Here is a 15,823-nt window from a genome sequence, read left to right as displayed (position 1 = left end):
CCAAGGTCACATCAGCAGATGCAAGTGGAGGAGTGGGGAATCAAACCTGGTTCTCCCAGATTAGAGTCCGCACACTTCACCACTACACCAAACTGGCTCTTTTTGCAGTTTTTGCAGACATTCTTAGGAGTAAGAACCAGTAAAGTCAATGGACTTACCAATAAGATCATATGGAATCACAGGCGACTACAGTTGAATATTCATTTATAATGTATTGCAGACAAGTATACAGAGATACCATTCCACTACACACACACACACACACAGAGAGAGAGAGAGAGAGGTTCAAGATGCGTGACTGAACAACAACAACAAACCCATTTCTAAAAATATAAGCATCAGTAACCATACAGAGGGTAGTTCATCTCCAAATCAGCATCCTGTGCAAGGCAACAGGGATACAGCCAGTCCTGCTATGCTGAATATCATGCAAGACATTAGTAGGTGAGCCCAGTCCCTGTGCCGCCCCCCCACCACCACCACGCCCGTAGGGCACAGCAGGCCTAGGAAAAAAACCTCACTGTGTTCAGTAGGGCCTATTCCCAAGTAAATATACAGAGGATTACAGACAGATGTTTGCAGTGGTTCTGCACCACACACGACTATGGTGGATCTTCCCAGCACTGAGATGCCAATCCATGGTATAAACCCGCATCTTCTCCCCACCCAGGACACAAGACATCAGGTCGTGCTGACACAGCGGTCACTGCATCCCATCACAAAACATTCGTGTGGCATGCAGGGCCACATTATTACTTTTGTGGGCCCTAGGCGCTTTTGCCTCCACCACCACCACGCCCGGACGGCACAGCAGGCCTAGGGAAAAAAACCTCACTGTGTTCAGTGGGGCCTATTCCCAAGTAAATATGCAGAGGATTACAGACAGATGTTTGCAGTGCTTCCATGGAACTCTCAGTATATATGTAGGTTCATATTGAAGAAGGTAGTCTCTAAGATTACCTTATCCCAAGCCATCGTAATACTAAAAGAAAAGCCAATCATTTTAAATAGAATGTCAGTATTCTCTCAGTAGTTGAAGGTTAGCTAATAGGCAGAGCCACATTATGACTTTCGTGGGCCTTAGGCACTTTTGCCTTTCCAGGGCCCTCCCACCATAATTATATCAATACTAAAAATTATTTTTGATATAACTTTAAATACTTCAACATTTTTTTCCTGTTTTAGGCAAAATTTAATGGATTTTGTGGGCCCTAAACATTTCATATTTTTTTCTGACGTGAGAAAAAAAAATTAAACATTTTCTTCGACCCTAAACATTCTCCCCCCCCCTTTCTGATTTAAAAAATAAATAAAACACTTTCGTGGGCCCTGGGTCCTCTGTCTACAGTGCCTAATGGATAAGTCAGCCCTGGTGGCATGCCTTGCCAAAGAGGAAGCTAGGAGGTGCTGTCTTTTTCACGGACGACCCTCCCCCATGCCCCCATTTTGCTCCCTTCCAAGCTGATAAAAAAGCAGTCTAGAGATTTAGAATGAGACTTTTTAAAAAGATGGAAGAGTTCATCTAAATCACCAAACTTGCTATCTGATTTCAAGACAGGCAGATAAATAGATTAGGGGTATTATGGTATAATAGCAATTAAGAAGAGTTGGATTTATACCTCACCCTTCCATTTGGAGTCTCAGAGTGGCTTACAATCTCCTTCCCTTCCTCTCCCCACAACAGGCACTCTGTGAGGTAGGTGGGGCTGAGAGAGCTCTGAGAGAAGTGCTGTTGAGAGAACAGCTCTGAGAGAACTGTGGCTTGCCCAAGGTCCCCCAGCTGGCTGCATGTGGAGAAGGAGTGGAGAATCAAACTAGACTGCATTGTGCCAAGCACTGGGGCAGTTCTGATATCTGGCAAGAGTATTTGCAATCTAATTTAATTTGAAGTACGGATACCATATGCCCCATGGCAGCATTATACTGAAACGCATGAGATCAGTCTCTTCTAATAACATTAGAGAAGCTCTGAATATATTTTCAACTGTAAATTCTGATTCAAGGCTCTGTTGTTAATACACTTTCCCTGTGAGGCAGACACCAATGTTAAGTAACATTTTTGTGTTTAAAGAAAACATTAATTTCAAACAGGTAATCAAATATCTACCTATTGCAGATGTTCCTGAAATATAAGTTACTGGAATCACAGCCTAGAAGTAGAACAATGGGTTTGCCTACAAAGAATCACAAACCATCCCTAAAACCTCTTTGAAGGAAATATTCCGAGGTGGAGTGAAATGACACTGTAAGGTTTTATCTTTGGGTTGATCATGTATACAGCAGAGGAGCTGTTTTTGCATCAAATCAAACCAGACTGTTTACACAACCAACAAAAAATGTGCTATTCAGCCACAAATTCCACAGAGGAAGCCTTGCTAGTTTGCTACAACAACAGCCAGAGTTGGTAAGTAACTCCGGTGGAATTGCCAGCCCAGAAGGACTCACAGGATAACACTAGATAGAACCGGGCATTTCATCAGCAGTACTACTCCACCCATGACGTAGCTGGCTCCGGCTTCCACACCAGCCTCTGACAATTGAGATACGCAAGATTCGTATTTACTAACAATGCCATAATTAGCTCCAACACATCTCAGTCCAGCTACCACTGGCATCCTTGAAGCAAAACACATTCTCTCAGCTTCAGCATCCTCTCTTGCAAAAACATGAATGACCAACTATCCAACTGCAGAGGACAAAAAGCTAGCAGTTCTCAACAGTGCCAGAAAACAACAAAAAGGAATGCCTTGGACCTGAGCACTCTTGATCAATAATAGGGTCTTCCCCCATGCAACCTCCCCACCACCACAAGAAGGAACTCAAGTCTGGAACGCACGGACTATTTGTGGCCAAGACCTTTTTCTTTAAGATGCTGACTTTAAAAAAAACAACCCACCAGGAAGCAGTAAGCCATCCATATGAGTGACTTTAAGCAAGTCCTTATGGTACGTGCTGCCACGCAGCTTCAGCCATGAGGTCAAGTAATGAATCAGCCACCAGCATGCTTATTTGCGAGGTGAGTCTCTTTAACATCTCACGTGCACCTGCCCACTGTCTTCAGACCAGCTGGCTCTGCAAGTACTGTATGTACCGAAGGCAGGCGGCTTACTGGATAGATTTCCTTGTTTTGGCATGTGTGCAATGCATACAGGGGTAAATAAAGTCTTCCTCTCAAACCCCAGTTTCTATTTCTTCATGTGTGCCTGAATCTCTCCCTTGTTAAAAAAAAGAAAACTCCAAAAAAGCTCCAACCAGCTAGGAGTCTCACAGCCTCTGCACTATGCCTACAGCAAATCCACTAAAACCTCAGTACGCTCTCTGACCCGGGAGGCAGAGTTATAACAACACAGAGAGCTGTATACGAGAAGGCAAGTTCATTGGGAGGCAGTGAAGAGGTAATGGGGCGCAGTCGTGATCAAGACACGCTGTTTGAAGGCAACGATGAGACAGTCCCAAAAAAAAGCCAAGGGTGAAAAGATGCAGGTAAGCCCTAAAATTATTGGGTTAAACTCAATCCAATCCCAAGGGTTGCAAAGAGGTTTGGGGACGTGACAGCAATGTTCCCAACAGGCCAGAACACAGAGGGCAAATTCTAAGAGCCCTACACTACCTTTGCAAATCTCATTTTGTAAACACGCTGGAGTGGCCTGGCTAAGAGAGCAAGTTACAGGAAGTCTCAGTCTCACCACTGCTTTGAACTAGCTAGAGGTGCCCTTCGGTGAGCCACTTTTCCCCCTTAGCCCTCCACACACCCCTCTGCAAAGAGGGGACAATCCAGGCCCACCTTGTAACTTTTTGCAAGGATCAGAGTAAGACCATGCCTGCGTGACACTCCAAAGCATTATACAAAATGCAAAGCGATACTAAATCCTCCAGTAACTCCAGCTAACTACACGTGATATAGTTTACCATGTTTTTCTGTGCATAATTTGTGGAACATCTGAACAGTCTCTGAACAGGTGCAGCGAAGTGCAATTCTCTCATCACCGAGTAGCTACAGAGCCGCCACAAATCAGAGATCGGGGGAAAGGTCTCCCTGCCAGGTGGCGTTTCTAGATCTTAAGATCCAATATTTCCTAGCATTAAAGGGAGTGTATTTCCAATATTTCCTAGCATTAAAGGGAGTGAATTCCTTCTAGAAACTTCTGCAGCATCTACACTTTTATCCTAGTACAATCCTCAACAGCACGAGTCAGTGCTGTATAGTGGTTAGACTAGAGTATTGACTCGGATCTGGGAGAATCCCCACTCTGCCATGGAAGCCTGCTGGGCGAACTATCGCCAGTCACACACTCTCAGCCTAAGCTAACTCACAGGGCTGTTGTGAAGATAAAATGGAGAAGAGAACAGTGTAAGCTGCTCTAACTGCCCACTGGGGATAAAGGCAGGGTATAAATGAAGTAAAATAAACAGGCCTAAAGTACTAACTTTCAGCTTTTCACTGGGAACCAGCCAAATCAGCATCACAAACAATTCCCATTAGTTATTATTATGCCAACTATGCTGAAGTGATTACATTTTCAATTTACAACCAACCCCTAGGTTTTATACCGCCTGTAATTTCTACGCATAGATATTTTAGCATCCCAGTTCAAACCTCAGAAGCGGTTTTGAACACTCAACAGAAAACTACACGTAAGCAGCAAACAATAAAACAACCAGATTTGAAAAAAAGAAAACCTGACCTATGCTAGTATACTTGGGGGGAGGGGGAGATGCAGTAGAGTAAACCACAGGAGCACATGGCAACCTTGTTAGAGGGCATAGCCTATACTGTTCACTGACACAGCAGATTCCGTATGAATGCAGAACTAATGGCATTCCCTTGCAAGCCAGCCCTTTGACCACTGGAACAGATCCTTCGGCATCAGTGGGACTCAGGAGGCTAAAACTGGGGCAAACAGATGAACAAGACTACGTTACCTTCAAAAAGATGCACAGAAGGATCTTAGCCTAAGAAAAGCAACCTGCCAAAGTAGTACTTAAAAGACTAAAGGTCAGCAGAGCATGGTCTTTCTGGTCCTGCTGGTCACTCTAGTTGAGACATTCCAATACCCACTGAAGCCAAGGACTTGTTTAACATAAGCACCATTCTGTTATAAATGCAGCTCCAGGGACTGCTTTATCAGGGAGGAGGATACATTAACCCTTTCTTCTCCTTCCAGGACATTCAGTTGCGGGCCTAAAAGTAGCAGTTCTCTTACAAAGAAATTTCAAAGGGAGATTAGAGAGACTGTTGAATTGCAACTGATAATGAAGCTCAAGGCAATGCATCCACCTGGACTGAACAAAGACCTAGGTTTCATGTCTCATTACGAAAGCTGATTTCCAATATATAGAACAGATGGACTCCCATTCTAGCTGTAACTGAAGAAGTGAGCAGCGACTCACAAAAGCTCACACCCTGCCACAAATGTTGTTAGTCTTTAAGGTGCTACTGGGCTCTTGCTCTTTTCTTCTGCCATTTTTCTCACTGGAACAAGTCGCCCCCAGAGCTGCATCTGGGATGGGAGGAATACAAGTACCTGTAAGTTTCCCCCAGCAGTAGTAAAAGCAGCTTGGGGATAGCTTCTCCTTGTGACAAAAAGAGCAGAAGAAGAAATGGATACTTTTTCTTTTCCCCCCATTTTTTTTTGCCCTCCTTTACACCAATACCCATGGCTGCATTTGCAAGAGAACAAGGCATTTTCAGTTTGCATATGGGCAAAAGGACTACAGCCAAAAGGAGCAGATAACCAAGCAGAACTGTAGCATCTCTTTCCATTAATTTAATTAGGATTTTTCTTATGGGAGCACTTCAGAGGTTCCCTGAGAATCAGTGAGGTGGATGTTTGGGTGGGTGACTGCTTTAAGCAACATTTAAGATGTATATTTTTATTTCAGGCATACTACTTTTAGTATACAGAAAGAACTAGACTCTAGTAAGAGACATCCCATTATAGATCATAAAACTACATTATTTCAAAATCTGCAAGGAGCAATTCTTTCAGTTCATTTCCTTCCAACTCTACTCTCACTAAATTTAAGAATGAGTGTGCCAGGCCAAGAAACCCTTTGCACACTGATTTATCTGCCAAGGCATCCATGTTCATAACTGGACAAACAATGTTTCCTGGGGTGCTGGGTCAGGCATACTGGACTTCACAGCCACAGCGACATATAAAGGCTATATACCCTTGAGGTCACCCAATATGCCCTTGCAGCTGCACACTGCAAAGACCAATAGTGATGTCCAAGAAGTTTTTCTTCTCTTTAAGAAATCCCAGGGTCTAGTACAATATCTTCTCCCAACAGCTGTGAGACAGATGCCTCTGGAAACTCACCAGCCTGATATGAAAGGAAGCAGCCGCCACCACCCCATTTTGTCCCCAGTAGTCCAAGAGGTATTCTTAGGGCTGCCAGCTCCAGAGGTTGGGAAACATCTGGAGACTTTGGTGTGGAGACTGAAGAGGGCGGGGTTTGGGGAGGGGATGGACTTCAGTTGGGTATAATGCTACGAAGCCCACCTTCCAAAGTGGCCATTTTTGCCAGATGAACTGATCTCTTTCGCCTGGAGAACAGTTGTTATCCCAGGAGATCTCCAGCCACTACCTGGAGATTGGTAACCCTAGGTATTCTCTCTGCACAGAGAAGTTCTATTTAGTTTACCAGCTCGACAGGTCATTCTTCCAAGAATCTAAGTCCTGATTACTTGAAAGAAATCTACTCTTTCTTTTTTTCCTTTTTTTTTAAAGAAAAGTGAAAACTAACTACTCTCTGGGCTCCCAACCCTAGATGTGGGGTGATCCCTACTCCATTCTAAAGAAAAATAAGGTATACTACTTTAAAGCAGAAGTTCTCAAGTTACCCAGCAAGCCTCCAGAAATCCAGCACATACCAACTAACAACTTCCCAAATAGTAACTGAAACAGCAAACGGCCGCCTGGTTGGTAGTACTAATCTTTTGAGGCCCAAGGACAGACAAATACAATAAGAGAGAAGACACAAAACCACATCAGCTTGAAAGAATCCTTAACATCTTAGGGAAATGTGTCCCACAGTATCAAAATGAGGTTAATGTGGATTGTCCCAAATGATTCTTCTAGAACAGTCTAAACATCACAATGCATCTGCGCAGCTATCACCTTCACAATTACGAACAAAGGTTGACTCAATACACTTCTTCCCAATCTAATACAGACAGGCACAAACTAGATCAGGAATGATCTGGAAACCTGTCCCTTCCCTACAGATGTAAGATTTCTAGGAATTTTGAAGCCACACTTACTGGTTTTCCTTGAGGAGTGGGATTGTAGGAGAATTGAAATATATGCAATACGTCCTTTCCTATAAAGACTGATCTTATTTTTCTGATTTAATAATATAAGAATCATCATTTCTAACTTAAAATAATATCTTGAATATTTATGGAATTTTAAAGTAGAAATATTTGAATTTCCCATCATAAAAACTGCAAATACACCCACTGCTTGAGCAGACAGCTGCACCCTGTGCTACCTTTGCACAGGAATCTTCATTTCTGCCATCTGAAAGGTAGGAAAAAATAAAAAGCAATGGTAGAAAACATAATTCTGTAGTAAACAAAAGAAATTACTTGGACAGAAATATACAGTCACAACACAGACAGCTATCAGTATTTTTGGATATCAAGTTATTTATAACACCGAGGACACTATCATTCAACACAAAGCATATTAAGTGTTGCCCAGACTATTCACAATTAAACAATAAACATATTCTTGAAGTTATGTTGCACATGCCTACAATATACATAGGAATTACCATATGTAGACTGTCATAAAATGTTCTCTACATATTTCCATAAACCTTGCCTACATCTTACTCATTCTAAATGGGGGGGGCCCGCATACAATTTTGCTTCCAAAATTTCCCCCAGAAAAATTGAAAAGTCTTTGGGGGGAAATCCCTCTCCAAATTTTTCTGGGTCCCCTCAGGCCTTCACATCTCTACCCCCCTGTTAGATCGCGCTAACAAAGGACTCGTACAGTGATTCAGCAAGTGATTCAGCTTTATTGGAAGTAACGAGCAAGCACTAACTCAGTAAGAAACCAGAACAGAAAACAGTGGGAGCTTATGCTCCTTTTAAACATAACCGGGCTAATGTAGCCACGCCTATTTACAAATAACAACCAATGAGATTGCTAGGATAAAGACCAATGGGAGTCTTTCCCTCCTAGGGAATGGTATCGTTCTGATTGGTCGCTGTTACGAAGCGACCAATAGGAAGTTCGCTCAGAGGAGCCCTGGTCTGGCTCGAAGCTTAACATGGGAGTCCTATGAGGTGATTCATGTAATCATTTCAATACATTACAATTCCTCCCCCCTAAGTTAAGCCATCATCCCAATTGTTTTATTATTTACATCCATACAATCAACCTTTGTACATCAGTTATTCCAACCCTTGGGTGCTGACTGGAGTGCCCCTCTGCGCTGACCGGTTGTTAGTTGAGGGATCCTTCTTTGCTGATCTGCAGACTCTGGCCAGATGACCACGCCGCCCACACGCTCTGCAGTCGACATCACGAGCCCAACAGGAGTCGCGCTGGTGTTTCCCGCCACAACCGGAGCAAGGCTTGACGTTGGTAGTCTTCGCTGGGGTCCGCTTGCCTCGAACCGCGTTGACGTCATCATCCGCGTCTTCGCCCTCGCTGTCTCGTTGAGCGTGTATACTGGGCTCTGCCACCCGCTGGCGGACCTCCTTCGTGGACTTCTCCGCTGCTTCCGCGGCCACGGCCTCTTCGTAGGCCACTGCCCAGGTCAGGGTGGTGCGGGCGAACAGCCTCTGTTGCAGCCTTTCATCTTTGAGACCGCAGACGAGACGGTCTCTGAGGGCTTCCTCCACGTTGTGGAAATTACATGGCCGTGCGGCTTTGCGAAGGGCCGCCACGAAATCTGCGATGGTCTCGCCTCCGGCCTGGTTCCGCTTGTAAAAAGCGTGCCGGCAGGCGATCTCCGACGGTTGTGGAGAATAGTGAGCCTTAAGCTTCTCCGTGATGTCAGCGTAGGTGACAGTCTTTATATCAGTTGGGGCCACCAACGACCTGGCTATGTCGAAGGTCCCCTTCCCGCAGGAACTCAGGAGGCATGCTCGTTTCTTCGCCTCATCGGTGATGTCGTGGGTCTCCAGATGGAACTCGAACCTGGACAGGTAGGAGTCCCAGTCTTCTGAGGAGGGTTCGAAGCACTCGAACTTCTGGCTTCCAGCCATCGTGGGAGACTTGGGCACCGGAGCTGGTGGCGCCTCCGCCGGATCGGCTGCTGTGCTCTGCTCGCTTTCTTCCGAGTCCGAAGTGTGGATGTCCGCAGGGCTGCCTACCTGCTCTAACATCCCACCTTCGTCGCCAATTGTTAGATCGCGCTAACAAAGGACTCTTAGAGTGATTCAGCAAGTGATTCAGCTTTATTGGAAGTAACGAGCAAGCACTAACTCAGTAAGAAACCAGAACAGAAAACAGTGGGAGCTTATGCTCCTTTTAAACATAACCGGGCTAATGTAGCCACGCCTATTTACAAATAACAACCAATGAGATTGCTAGAATAAAGACCAATGGGAGTCTTTCCCTCCTAGGGAATGGTATCGTTCTGATTGGTCGCTGTTACGAAGCGACCAATAGGAAGTTCGCTCAGAGGAGCCCTGGTCTGGCTCGAAGCTTAACATGGGAGTCCTATGAGGTGATTCATGTAATCATTTCAATACATTACACCCCCCCCCGTAGCAACCTATACATCCCCTAGCAACCAGCTGTAACCCACAAGGAGGCCTGAGTTTTGTGAAGTCTGGCTTTAAATGTGCCAGGAGACCAAACTTGTACATGCACAGAAAGGTGCACAATTGCTACACACCCCTCCTTAACGGGTGCATGGTAAGTCTATCATTAAATTGAAAGAAAACACATTACAATTATAATTACCACTTCATTATTAGATTTAAAACAATCTCCCAACCTTCCTCCGAGATGCTCAGGGATTCATACCGGTACCCTCTCTCCATTATGTTCTCAACAGTCCTGAAAGATACCTTAGGTCAAGAAGAACTGACTAGCCCAAGAATATCCAGTGAGAACCAATTCAATGATTTTGTGCATTTGGAAGACAAGATTCTATCAGAGAAAAGTTTTTAAAGACAGTCCACATATCTTGAACCTGAATTTCCTGCTTGAATTTGAAGGATTGGGGGGGATATCTATAAAAGGGCTCATGAAATGGCTGACTGAATTAGTTTGTCTTCCAGTTCCAGACAGTACGGGTCTGGGACCTAATTCGTTCTTAGGATACTGGAAGGATTGGGGGGGATATCTCACGAAATGGCTGACTGAATTAGTTTGTCCTCCAGTCCCAGACAGTACAAGTCTGGGACCTAATTCGTTCTTAGGATACCGTGCTGGCTGTTTTGAGCTTCAGTAACAAACCCAAACTAAAGCTGAAGCATACATACAGAGTAAGTTAAAAATAACCAGAGAGGAATAGGGGGAGAAAACGATTGATCAAAACCCCATATATGCATTGAGCCTATCTGAAAACAGACCTACATTTCCACACCTTGACACCATAAAATTAACTATGACCTTGACACAATGCATATATATTATCTCGGTCATCTTTAAAACACCACTGTAAGGTAAGCTAGAATTATTCCTACCTGATGAGGGGACTGGGACCGAGAGTCATGGCTTACAGGTCACCTAATGATTCAGAGCCAGTGTGACCACTGCACCATCGCTGAACTGTGGTTTGGTATTTGAGAGCAGCAAACAGACTTACACGATCTTTCCCTCTTCCACAGGTGTTTCCCCTAAAAGGTAAGGTTGCCAACCTCCAGGCGGGGCCTGGAGATTTCCCGCTATGACGACTGATCTCCAGATTACAGAGATCAGCTCCCCTTGGGGAAAAAAATGGCTACTTTGGAGGGTAGCCCTACTCCGCCTCCGCTTGCGTTGCGCACTTTATCAAATTGTTCCATCGGCAGACAATTTATCCCCCCTTCTGGCAGGCCAGCCCTTGGGCACATATACAACATACACCATGGAGCTTGTTATTCGCTCGCCATCATGTACTGTATTATGGGTTTTATAGTTTTAAACTGTATATATTGTGCATTTCAACTGTTTATCCTCTTGTTGTGACCCGCCCTGAGCCGGCTTGCGAGGGAGGGCGGGATAGAAAACTCCAAAATAAATATATTGTACCCTGCTGAGATCCCTCCCCTCGCCAAACCCCACCCTCTCCAGGCTCCGGCCCCCAAACCTCTAGGTCAGTGATGGCAAACCTTTTAGAGACCGAGTGCCCAAACTGCGACCCAAAACCCACTTATTTATTGCAAAGTGCCAACACGGCAATTAAACCTGAATACTGAGGGTTTACTTTAGAAAAAACAACTCATACATTAACTTAAGATGATCCAAACAAAGTAAGGAAAGCAATCCCAAATGCTTTCATTGACTTAAAATTATTTGGCAGAGAATTCGACACTTTAATGATGGTCTGGGCCTAGCTGGGGCGATGGCACGCGTGCCCACAGGGAGGGCTCTGAGTGCCACCTCTGGCACCCGTGCCATAGGTTCGCCACCATTGCTCTAGGTATTTCCTAACCCAGAGCTGGCCACACAAGGAGAGATGAAAGAGGGAGGTACGGCTGCCATCTGAGTAGGGAAATTTCTGGAGATTTTGGGGGTGGAGCCTGGGGAGGGCGGGGTTTGGGGACCTCAGCAGGGTACCATGCCATGTCCTCCCTCCAAAGCAGCTATTTTCTCCATGGAGATCAGCTGTAATAGCAGGAGGTCTCCAGGTCTTACCTGGAGGTTGGAAACCCAATGTCCCACCTTTCCCCCAATTTTGGAGATTACAACTTCAAATACTGTCCGTAGCTATCTCCAAAGCTAAGAAGGAGAAGTTCCTGCATGAGAGAGGAGCAGACCAAAAGAGGTCATCAAATGATGATTAACCTGTCAAGCAATGTTAACATCTGATGAGTTGACAGCCAAGCCAAAATGTGAAGGAAAAACTCCCCAGTGCCTTCTCTTGGCCACTACACTGGTCTCATTTCTGAAACTTAGGTCTCTCCTGCTTAATTTACTATTGTCATCATCATCAAGTTTATTGTATTAGCCATTGGCCATAACATTTTAAAACGCAAAACTATCCCTTAAAATAAAAGGAAATGTGTTTCTGTCCCAAAGGAAGAAAGCAGGTTAATATTTTGAAGCTTCTAAAGAGACCGTATGTGTGAGGGACATACATTGTAGCCAATATAAAGATACCAATTATCTGGGTCTCTTCCATACTTCCAAATTCCACCCCCCCACACCGCCACCAAAATCCCTTCCTGGCGACACTGCTCTATAGGGATAAACCAAATCAGCACTTAATGCTCGCGACTTAAGCACTTGTACCAGACTGTCAAAGGTCTGCTGGTACCTGGGAAGGCAGAATCAGAATCTTTTAAATTTCAAGTGGATGCGTTTGCAAACTTGATACAGCCCCCTTTCCCTCCCCAAGGCTCAGTGGCACCTCGATGCCAAGGAGTCACTCATTCTTTAAAAACAAGAATAGAAGGCAGGGAAGGGACTAAAGCAGAGGCAAGGGCCCTCCCCCCCACCCAAATCTAGAACTTCAAAAGCACCTAATAATCCCTTATCAGAGTATTTAAGATTCGACAATGCCTTTGTGGGGGGTTTCAATTGCTTTGCCCCACCCTGGGGGTACCACCCTCCTGGAGGTCCTGCAGGTGAATCCTCCTTAAAACTATTCGGCCACCCTGCCTCAGAGGCTTTCAAATTCCCTTAGCATTACTTACTGGAACCGCATTGAATAAACAGTCCCCACCCATTGCCTGCTTCTTTTGTCTACAGCACCTATTCACAAGAGAGCTAGCTACCTTTATTGACTGCAAGGGAGATTAGCATGAAAAGCTGGAGAGGTGCTAAGAGCAAGATGCAGGGAGGGAAGGTCTGCAGGCTCGGTCTGTTACACGGGATGCAATCAATCCCAAATGTATTCCTCTGACCGTAGGATGGGACCCAGGTCCGCCTGGCAGAGTTAACAAGCCTGCATTTCTTTCAGGCTCGCTGATACTCAGCTGTTTTGAAGCGTGCTTTTTTATTTATCTTTCATAGCAGAGCAATAGTCATGTGGCACAGGCAGCTACTCATCTATTCAACAGAACTCAGAAAGATGTAACTTAGGCCTCAGAGGGGGAAAATTCAACCTTCAGACAAGACCAGGATGTTTTAGTTTGGCTGTTTCTGCTGCAAACAGCCGTTGCTGTCTTAAATAACACATGTCCTACCTTTAAAATGCTGCCCTATTTAACACTACCAAATGGGCTGAAGCAGGGTTGAAGGCAGAAAAGTTCCAAAGACGGGGAGGGATTCAAATAAAACCTACCATCCAGCTTCGCCCAGGTTAGGCACCACTTTTTTTTTTTTAATGCTAATCTCCCTTAAGGTAAAGGTAAAGGTTCCCTTGCTTGAAAGCCAGTCAAATCTGACTCTAGGGTTGCGGTGCTCATCTCCGTTTCAAAGCCAAAGAGCCAGCGCTGTCCGAAGACATTTCCGTGGTCATGTGGTCGGCATGACTAAACACCAAGGCGCACGGAATGCTGTTACCTTCCCACTGAAGTGGTACCTATTTATCTACTTGCAATTTCTTGCTTTCGAACTGCTAGGTTGGCAGGAGCTGGAACCAGAGACGGGAGCTCACTCCGTCATGCGGCACACTCGGGTCTTGAACTGCTGAACTACCGACCTTCCACAGCCTGCAGTTCAGCGTCTTAACCACTTGAGCCACCTCAGCTCCTAATCTCCCTTATTCCAGACCAAAACACTCCATAACATGGATGTCCTTTGTTTCAGAACTCACTGGCTTCATGTTACTGCTACCAAAAATAGGATGGTTCAAAGTTGGAGCTTATTTTTGACAACCGGGTTTAGCACCTTGAGCACAGGCCTACTCGTTTCCCTAAGTGCTGTGAACAAAAAAACAAAATCTCCCCAGATTTCCTCCCATCCTTTTATGTCCTGTGGGGAAAAACACTGCCTGCCATTCCCCCCAATATCTCTGTTGCAGGGGAAGCGAGCAAAGGTGTTCTCCCATCCTTCCTCTGTTGCAGGGGAAGCGAGCAAAGGTGGGAGATAGGCTGTTCAACTTGGCATAAAGCCACATGGAAAAGACCAGGAGCTTCCATTCTGACAGAGTACGGTAGCAAACAGGTGGAGGAAGAACTTGGCATCCAATGCAAAAGGCACTCTCCATCCAGACAGAACGCCAACAAAGAAATACGATCGAACAAGAAGCCCACTGAACCCCAGCTGATTGAGATAGATATATATTTGGTACGCCAACAATCGACACTACGGCCTAGTGGGCAGAAAGCTGATTCCTGAATACAGCTATTTAGGAAACCTCAGACTAGATTACCTCTGGCAAATCACCACCGCACAACCTATTCTACCCTATACGGTTGCTGTGCTCAAAGAACCAGACTAGCCCACCTTAGAGGAAGGCCAAGCAAAGCCTGAATAGCTTTCTGTTCAATGTACTTAATAGGCTAATCATTCTCCTTAAATGAACAGCACAATCCTGCAGCCAGCCTATAAAATGCTCTGGACATCAACCAAGCCCTACAATGGCAAAATATGGAGCTGTGCTGGCATACCACCCTGCTGAGACCATGCCAGTGAAAACCCGGAGCTGGTGAAACTACAATGGGCCATAAACGAGTAGTAACAGGGGTGGAAGAAACAGGCGTTCTAAGTTTCCTCAGCCCATGCTCTCAGATCACTGCAGCCAGATTTTGATTTTGATTCTGAAATAGTATCTTTTGGTCTTCAGGTTTCCAATCCTTACTGTTTCAAGTCCAATTTTGTATTCATCCCACACTCACGAGGACTAGAAACCTCAGAGTTCCACTTAAGAAGCTGCAAGCAGCAGAAACACGTTTTATGGTCCATGTCACGAAAGCTATTCTTTGGACACTCCACTTTAGGCCCACAATCTTGACCCATCGTACACAGTAAGGTTGAGGACCCGTGAATAGGATCCCGCATTAATTAATAAGACACTGGCTATTGTCATCATTTCCCTGGACAAGAACCTTTTACATTAGTTACTAGTTTTTCTTAGCAAGGGTAAGAATAAAAATGTTAAAGGGGGGGGTGGGAGAACAAAAAACAATTCCTACCACTTTCTAAGCATCCGACTGCTCTTCAGAAATACACTTTATATCTGTAAAGGGAAGAGAGAGAGGTTCAGTGAAGGTACCATAACACAATATAATGTGAAAACAAATGAGCTTTTAAGAAGTAGAAAAGCAGGAACAGAACATCAAACATCATTCCCTGAGCAGACTAGCACAGTTGATCTAACCATGGAAGACCTGGATGACAATGCAAAAAAGAAGCTTCAACATAAGATCACCAAAGCTGCATATCCCTAAAGGGGAACTAACAGCCCAGTTTGTTTCCAACACACATCACATCGCAAGGCTGTTTCTCTCTCAAACATTACATTCCACCTGTGTTTGAACTCACCACACTGTTCAGAACCTGCAAGGGGGGGGGGGTCAAAAATCAACAGATTGTTATAAGGAGATTGATCACTGATTTAAAAACTTACTCCTAGATGGAAGTTTTGTGATTATTCCTAAACAACTGTAGTTAAGCAAGTCTCACTGAAGTAAGCACATTATCTGTTTCTGAGGAAGCACAGAAAGAGGTATGCTGCCCTTTGTTCAAAGCTGAGATGTCATGTGCTCTAAAACAGACAACTAAAATCTATTCCCTGTAAGGGCTTCTATTAAAGCAAT

The 15,823-nt window shown here is 44.8% G+C and overlaps 1 protein-coding gene across 1 annotated transcript in view; it reads right to left on the bottom strand.

Moving 5' to 3' along the window:
* RREB1 (ras responsive element binding protein 1) overlaps positions 1-15,216 on the bottom strand; it is a 175,867-nt gene extending 160,651 nt beyond the window's left edge. The window contains exon 1 of the mRNA XM_015407545.1: positions 15,200-15,216. The gene's annotated coding sequence lies outside the window, so the exon portion shown is untranslated. The remainder of the gene's footprint in view (positions 1-15,199) is intronic.
* Positions 15,217-15,823: the final 607 nt, after the last annotated feature.

Source organism: Gekko japonicus, unplaced genomic scaffold (genome assembly GCF_001447785.1).
Source record: "Gekko japonicus isolate JY-2015 unplaced genomic scaffold, Gekko_japonicus_V1.1 scaffold1092, whole genome shotgun sequence".
NCBI classification, from domain to species: domain Eukaryota; kingdom Metazoa; phylum Chordata; class Lepidosauria; order Squamata; family Gekkonidae; genus Gekko; species Gekko japonicus.
This window is presented reverse-complemented; position numbering and strand designations above follow the sequence as displayed.